Below are 9248 nucleotides of genomic sequence, written 5' to 3' on the forward strand. Positions count from 1 at the left end.
AATAAATTAATTCTTATTACAATTATCTTCTTTCTAGAAAGATTATAAAGGTGAAGAAATATTTAAAAAATCTAAAAATAAAACACACAAGAATACAATGATATTACAAGACCAGCGTCAGTATTTTAATCGATCAGTTGATCGATTACAGAGCATTCTGTAACAATCCGTAAAACTCACAGAACGTACCATAATCGATTGGTTAATAGATTATGGTGAACTGTAATCGATCAGGTGATCGATTACACGTTTTATTGAGAAACCGAGTTAGCGGATGGTAATCGATCACCTGATCGATTACCATGACTTAATCGATCAGGTGATCGATTAAGAGTAATGGTAATCGACTGGTTGATCGATTACACGCCTTACTGAGGAAAAATTACGATGTTTAATCGATTGTTTGATCGATTAAGATACCTGATCGTTTCTGCTCTGATTTTTTATTGCTCTGATTGTTCTGATATTTCTGATATGCTTTGCTAACCATCTCTAAAGCTTGCAGCTCGAATTTGAATTCAAGTTAAGAAGAGGGAGAGTCAAGGGCTGCCTTTTATCCTTGTCAGCTTGTCGAGTTTGGTTTCTCAGGTAAACGACAATGGCGAGACCTGAGCTGTACAGGAAGGCGATCAGTGAGTGAGCTGAGAGGAGAGCATGGTGCTGGTAAGCTCAGTGGCTCAGACTGATCGTGGTGCAGTGGACTCAGAGTCTGTTTGAACAAGCAGGCTAAAAGGAAGAGAGGAAGAAGAAGAGAGCTGTCACTTACTCTCGGAAAACCCTAAGCTGTGTGTGCTCGTGCTTGCTTGGCTGTGTGTTCTCTGTTCATTGTCTTCCGGGAAGCCTTCTGTTGTTTTCCTTAGTTCATTGAGGCTGTGCTGTAAGTTTCATTTAGTTGTGCCTCTTTGAGTTCTCCTTCTTATAATCTCTGTGCTTGATCTGTATATTTGAGATTGGTTGTGGAGAGGTCTCTCCACCGAGAAGGAGACATTTTCTAGCCGGTTGCATCCGAGGTGTGATCTACCGAAGATCAAGGGATCGTCCACCTCACGGACACGCCGAGGAGTAGGGGCAAGTTATCCCCGAACCTCGTATATAATTGTGTTAGCATTGTTTCTGTTTTTATTCCTTGTTTTCTTCTATTTTCCGTTGCGTACTAACATTTTGTAGGAGAAAAATGATCAATTTGCGATAAGAGGCTATTCACCCCCCCTCTAGTCATCTCACAATCTTCAACACTAACTGTAAGATTACCCCCTGTCTCAAGGTAAAGATACTCCTTATAGCCTTCTTTTAGAAGGACCTCTCCTGAACTTATCTTGCTTTCTTACATGGTCAAAGGTTTGGTCCTACTGACTTGTTTGGACTTACTCTGCTTAGTGCCCGATCTTTTGACCTACCAAGGCTCTCTTCTACTTGGTATCCAGTCCTGCTAACCCATTAAATATTTCTTTCTAAATGTCCGACTTGTCAACCCATCTAATCTTTCTTTGCTTGGTGTTTAATCACTTAATCCACTAAGACATTCTCTCCTACCTAATGTCTGGTCCTCCTAACCTATAGGATTTTTTCTATTAAGTGACCTACATAGCAACCAAGTTGGATTCCCAATGTGTAACTTTAAATCGATTAGACATTAAAATATAAGTTTAATCATCTGATGCTAACTGCACCAATAATATACTAAACCAAATGTTTTATCTATCATCTAACTTAACATCTATATGACTCAAAATAATAATATATAACTACTATATGTTTTTAGTGAGATGAGATAGTCCTTTTTGTCCTCTATCTTCTATATCATCATACAAGTCACATTGTTCTTTAAGGGCACACATAAACGCCTTTATAGTGTAATTTTATATTTATAGTGACATCATCAAAAAAACACCCTATAAAGCGATGTCGTCTTAGGCCCTCTATCATTCTTGACATTTATATAATGTCATTACAAAATATTAATGCTAACTTTAAAAGTGTCTTAAGTTTAGGGTTATAATGACAATAAAAATGTTAGGAAAGAATTATGTTTTAAGGACATCTATGTATGCTTTTTTATTATCATAATAAGAACAAATTTATATGTCACATAAACTAATTTATAGTGACATATTGATAATTTGTAAGGTCATTTTAAAATGTCACCTTAACAAATATACGATGACACTATTAAATATCATTTATAATAATTTATAAAGATATTAAAAATTATCAATGATATTTATTCAGAATATATGATTTTAATTCAAAATTTATATATTATCACAATTCATCACCCACATATAATATAAATAATTTTTAAAATAAAATTTAAAAAGCTAATAGATAATTTTTATTCATGTAGCAATTATTTGAGTAATGCAATACTAATAATAAGTCTTTTACATTCAAATCTAGCATATACTAATAAAATGCACTCAAAACATTATGTTATAGAATTAACAAAGTTTTGTAAAATATCAATTCAACTAATTTGCTATGAATCATCTTCAACCATCATATTGTAAATAAAATTCAAATACATGTCACCTACAAATACAATGCATGTATACATTTGTATAAGTAAAACAAGACAATAAAAATATAAAGTTAATAAAAATAATTTACAAGATTGAATATCATACCAAATGAGATATCAAACGAGGAATAGATAAAGTATCATTCCAAATGCCTCTAACAGTAATTGATGAGACCAAATAAAATAAAAAAATCCCTTATTTAACTATAAAGTTTACACCTTCCATTAATATAGTCTAGAATTAGAGTTTGATTTTTAAGCATGGGTTGTTGGACTCTCTCTAAGTCCAACTTAAAATTAAATATGTTTAAACCATTGAAGTATGATCTCATAATTAATGAATTGATTTTAACTTGAAGCATTAACTTGTTGGACTCTCTCCAAAATTAATGTGGATAGAGGTGAAGTTGGGTGATATACATATAATATATATATGTTAATGAGTTGACAATCTGATATTTATGCAAATAATAATAAGTTGATAGCATAATGTGATAGTTATATATACGTGACATATAATTGGTATACTTGATACCTATCACTAGAACTAAGGATGGATTATTGTACTCTTTTGAAGATTGTTCTTATCTATAGCGGATATCAATCCACTTAAAGAAAATCTACCATCTCCTGAATTCAAAGTAAAGACTCTTGAATTCGATAAGCAAGTGAGACTCTCTTTTATGTATGTAAATTATTTACATTACATAATAAATTCATCTCTCTCGTATTTGATTGATTTTATATTTCTAGTTAATAGTATCAAAATATCTTTTTTAAATTTGTGCTCAATTTTGGACACTAATAAACTGATTGGATGAAACTTCCTGGACTGACCTCAAAACTTGAGAATTGTTCTCAACGTTGAAAAGATAGCCTATGTCCTCAAAGAGCTTCTTTGCCAAGTCTAACTGATACATTGGACCAAATGTTGGACCATCAGAAACAAATGACTAATTCTGAGCTTATCAGTTGTATCATGTTAACCTCAATGTCTCTTGAACTGTAAAAACAACTAAGCATATGGATGCTTAAGAAGTTTTTTCATCTTAGAAAGATGTATAGGGATATTGCATAGAGTAATCCATTGATGTATTATATGCCATGGAGTAGGTATTTAGGGGCTGACAAACCATGTTAAATAAATGTATTAGCAATTAATAAGTGTGATTGGATGCATGATTTTATTTCGTTGCTATTCTTGCTTATATGGTCCTACTATCTAGAGGAAGAGGGATATAATGGCACTGAGAGATTGAACAATCGTTATTTATCGCTTTAGCTCTACATAATTGAATAACAAGAGGTTATTGAGTTTTCTAAAGTCATTATCAAATTCTTGGTTGTGTGTATTAAATTCTACAAGTCCATTACTAAATCCTGATTTTGAAATAACATTTTTAAATTTTAGATCGAATCACAAACCAAATTTTAGATTGAAATACCATTTTCATAGATCTTAGTAGAAACTGTCAATTTATTATTTCACCGGCAATTTGTTCATTTGATATGACAAATTTTAATTCTTGAAGGGACAAAGAAGATACGAAGATTTGCTTCCTAAAGAGAGTGGTGTTTTTATGAAATGGATGGGCACCCAAATATGAGGCAAGGCACCAACCGCACCACCCAAGTTTTCCTGAATCACCTTCTCCATTCCTTTTCTTCTCCTCATAAATAGTATTCGATTGTCTTGTAATTAAACTGTAAATTGTGAAAATGTAAAAGAAAAAGTGGAATATATAAGAAAAACATTTATAATACATTCATACAGATGTATCAATTTACTAGTGCTTCAATACAGAGAGCAATAACGATGAATCACAAAATATAATAACAACTCCCGGCAACTACAATAATATCAATAACAATTTTATTAAAAAAAAAGAAAAAAAAAGACAAATGAATATTATTTGGCTTCTTGATGAAACTAAAGCAAGGAACCGAAGATTGCACTCACTAAAACTTGAATAGTCATAAAAGATAACAAGGTAAAATCAACAAGCCAGGGAGCTAAAATGCCATCACCAGCGCCGCGGTCGCCACCGCCATGGCCATCACCATCGACAACCCATTCCTAGCTGCGGAGCTCTCATCGGCGGCCTTCTGATCCGCCGGTTGCTCCTGTGGCCCCGCCGGGGCCAACGCCTTTTCCGACTTCCCTGCTTTAGGGACCTTCTTCTTCTTCTTCGGGGTCTCCGGCGCCGGGGCCTGGGCCGGGGCCGGGGTCGGCGCGGTCGACTCTGCAGGTTTGAACAGCTCTTCCGGCCGCAGCACCTCGTCGACAGCGTAGACGGCAAGAGGGTCCTTGTCAATGAGCGTGGCGGTGATGGTGGCGACGGTTAGCCGCGTCTTGAGAGTCACCTGCTCGCCCTCGTTCTGGACTGTGAGGTTGTAGTTATTGGCGGTGCCGTCGGTGGCGAGGGTGTTGACGACGCCGTTGCCGGTCCGGAGGGAGGCGATGGAGTAGTAGACGGGCAGGGCGTGGTAGAGTAGGAAGGGAGAGCTTGCCATCGGGGGTGAGGTTTTTGAATGTGGGGAGGAAGGGCTTCATGACCTGGTCGATGGGGCAGAAGGCGGTGAGGCCGCCGTCGACGCTGCTGGCGAAAGTCTGGGCCGCGTCGGAGGTGGAGGCGAGAAGGTTGGCGAAGGCGGCGCATCCCTTTCTGGCCATGAGGAATGTGATGTTTACCGGCGCATCAGGGGAGGCGGGAGCAGCAGGAGCCTTGGCGGCGGCAGATCTGGCAGCGAGGACTCGGCTGTGGATCTCGTTAAGGGAGACATGGCTGGATCTGACGGTGCCGGCAGCGGCAGCCTGGAAAAGGGGAAAACAGAGTAACAACAATGAGATGAAGAGGAACCCCTGTTGCCTCATCGCTTCAGCAGCCAGTTCGTTCTTCAGAGTGAGAAAGCGAGTGGAATTTTAGAAGAGTAAGGAAGAGGAGGAAGTGTTACAGCCCCTCCTTCGTTATAGCTAGGTTGCCCATCAATTTCAGTAAAAGTAAAATCAGCCACTCTGCATAGTTAGATTAAAAAAATAATAATCTTAATTAATCGCATTGAATCAATTCTTGAAGTGATTGATTTGGTCCCCGGAATAATGGTGCAACGGTAGGACATCCGGATGGTAACTCAGGGACCCGCGGTTCGATCCCCAGCTATGGCATATTTGCAGGAATTTTCCTCCAAATGGGGAACGCAATCAAAGAATGTTGGACATCTGGATTGGTCGCCATATGCGCTTTCCGATTTACCCAGATGTGGCTACTGGGATTATCATTTTTTTTGGAGTGACTGATTTGATTTTATAAAAATTTCTTATCGATCACTAGAATAAATTAAGAAGCGTATGCAGCGGTCAACTCAGATACCAAATTAATTTTATAAAATTGATCTAATATGATATACGAAGAGGTAAATCAAAAAAAAATTATAATTAATTATTATTAAAAAATTTATTTTAATTTCATATAGATTCAATCTTTATCTATCTTAATAATTCTGTTCCATATTAATCAATTTAATTATATCTAAGGATTGAATAATTAAATCTTTAAATTCCATATATAAATATAGAAAGAGATTAGCATAATATTAGAAAAGGTGAAGAAGTCAAGAAGATACTAAGTTAGGAGGATATGTCGAATGGCGGTTACAGTGTTGTCTCCGGTCAATGGAGTTGTGAGTAGAAAAGAAAAAAAAATTAGGCTCGAGGTAGAATACAAATCTCAGTCAAAAAAGTAAATGCTAAGAGTAAAATTGTAGACTTGGGTTATCATCCAAAGACTGCTCTAGTTCACGTGGCATGCCACATGACTAGGTGTGACACCGAAAGCCATGGCGATTTCATTTTCCATCACTTTTTCTTACACGCACTCACAAAAAACGTTAGGCTACCATTCGCAAGGTACATTATTTATTTATAGTTAGCGAATGATTATGATCAGTGTTTCCACAATTCGTTGAAAATTTTTAAATCTATTTTGTCAATTAAATAGATGAATACCGCCGACTGAATCTCATTAAATAGATTAAAAGATATAGTGTCGGTAACGAATACAGAACGGCCATGAACGACACGCAAAGCTTCTGGAGATTCTTAAATAAATCATCGACTGAGATAATTCACCTGCAGCTAATAAGAAGTGAGCATTTCTTGTTTTTTTTTCTCTAAAAAAAAAGAAAGATGATTTTGTCTTGTTTAAAATTTTTCAAAGGAGGGTAGTTAAAGTGGGCACGGGAGTCCGTCATCGTGAAAGTGGTCACTATGCCGTCCATTTTTGATCGTGTGGTCTACACCTTGAAATAAATGGAATTAAAAACGGAAAGAACACAAAAGCAGCACCGACAATGAACTGTCCCGCGCGACCACGATTAATTCCCATCATGTGCGATGAGTTGATTACAGAACGTTCTGAGAGGACATTAAGCATGAAAAATGAAAAAAAAAGGATTTTACTATGATACATAAAATTTAAATGGTGTGCATTCTAAAAAAAACATAAATACATGGGGAAAAAATATATTACCTAGTCTGTTGAAACTGAGTCCATTAATGGTGCAGGTGAAAGCCAAATATGTTTTTGAAAAATAAAATAGAATTTAGAGCAGCTGATATATACATTGCATGGCAAGCCATCACTGAACATTTCAAAAAAAAAAACATCAAAACATGAGCCTGCCCATACAACTCGCCGAGCAATACAAGGAGAATTGATAAAGAATAATTTCTTTTGCCTTAGCGATCTCTCTCTGTAGGAGAAAATTATGAATTCCAAAAGCATCCGTATCAAAAATGATAGCGCATCATCGTGATCTATAATTTTAATCATAAGGCCTTCTTGCAGGCGCAGCTAGCTTCAGGAGCACAGCATCTTCCTGTCTCTGCTAGAAGTAATTCGTAGCTTCATTGACACACAAAAAACGATCAGAGTGCCTCAGCCTTGCAAAACAAGAACGCACGAATGATCAACTTTTGAAGCCACAGAGCGAGTGCCTTAAGTAAAATGTTAATTATAATGTTATCCTAGTTATAAGGAGAAAAGGGAATCATGCAATGCTCTCCTCCGTAGTTGTAACGCCCGCTCTTACGTGGCCTAGACGGACGCTACATTTTTTTTTTCTTTCATTCATTCATACATATGAATCATGAGCATTGCAGCGGAACATAAAACTTTCATACATGGTAATGTTGTATTCATATGCAATAGCAAACTTTATTAATAAACCTTTCTAATTCCAACTTAAGTCATGCATGTCTGGGTATACTAATTTTATTTAATAGAAACCTTAGTATATTATTCTTATCTGTAAATAGTAAACATGCAATTATTAGATTCAGAATCTAGAACGGTAATAGGATCGTTCTCTGCCAAGTCACTGCCACACACATACTTCACCCTCCTGCTGCTTCCCATTCCTTAGTAACCTTTAGTTTGATCTGCAACATAAGAAAGTAAGACTATAAGCACGAATGCTTAGTAAGCTTCTTTCCTACTTACAAAATCAAACGTCACGTAAGCATGAATATTCATAGCTTATACATAGAAAGAAACCGTGGAGTTGAAATAACTCACTCAGAACACCTTTTAAAAGATTACGTGGTACTATTGGGTCGAATAAACCTTTTTCGAATAAATACTCAGATGTTTGTGAACCCTCGGGTACTGTCGTATTCAATGTTTGTTCAATTACTCTTTTACCCGCAAATGCAATGGTTGCATTAGGTTCAGCAATAATGATATCTCCTAACATAGCAAAACTGGCTGTTACTCCACCGGTTGTAGGATCTGTAAGAATTGCTACATAGAATAACTTTTTATCTAATTGAGAAGAAATTTTAGCCATTTGCATCAAGCTCAAACTTCCTTCTTGCATGCGTGCTCCTCCAGAAGCACACACAATAATGACAGGTAGAGATCGATTAGTAGCATATTCGATCAAACGAGTAATTTTCTCGCCTACTACGGATCCCATACTACCCCCCATAAACTGAAAATCCATAACGCCAATAGCTACGGAAATACCATTTAGTTGACCTATGCCTGTTTGAACAGCTTCAGTTAAACCTGTCTTTCTTTGATAAGAATCGATACGATCTATATAAGAATCAGAATCCAGTTCTTCTTCTGAAAAATCGATATGATCTCTATCAGAATCCGGTTCTTCATCAAATTCAACGGGTGAATCAAATTCAATGGGGTCTACAGATACTATATCTTCATCCATGGGATCCCAAGTTCCGGGATCAATCGAAAGTTCAATTCTATCTGAACTACTCATTTTCAAATGATATCCACAAAATTCACAAATATACATTTTTTCACCAAAAAATTGTTTATAATGTGATTCATAACAATTTTCACATTGAACCCATAAATGTCTGAATTTATGGAAAGGATTATCATTATGATTGGATTCTACTCTAATATCCAAATCATCGATATTTTGACTAGTTCTTATACTAGAACGATCACTCTCACTACTATTTTTATTTTCAGTACAAATGAAATTATAAATGTAACTTTCACTGTAATTGTTGGTACTACTCGAAATAGAACTATTAATACTGACTTCAAAACGAAGATAACTATCAATGCTACTAATAATGTTCTTTTTCCAACTGGATTCAGTATCATTACATGTATGATTCTTTTTCTTAGACCCCCTATTCAAATAACTAGAAACAATAATTTCTAGTTCACTCATAAAGGAACTATCATTGTCAACC

The 9248-nt window shown here is 36.1% G+C and overlaps 1 pseudogene; it reads right to left on the minus strand.

Annotated features, from left to right (window-relative positions):
• Positions 1 to 4460: 4460 nt before the first annotated feature.
• Positions 4461 to 5437, minus strand: LOC141832419 (fasciclin-like arabinogalactan protein 1; annotated as a pseudogene).
• Between the last annotated feature and the right edge of the window lie 3811 nt (positions 5438 to 9248).

Source organism: Curcuma longa, chromosome 7 (assembly GCF_044706935.1).
Source record: "Curcuma longa cultivar G26 ecotype Majalengka, Jawa Barat chromosome 7, ITB_CL_G26_1.1, whole genome shotgun sequence".
Lineage (NCBI taxonomy): Eukaryota > Viridiplantae > Streptophyta > Magnoliopsida > Zingiberales > Zingiberaceae > Curcuma > Curcuma longa.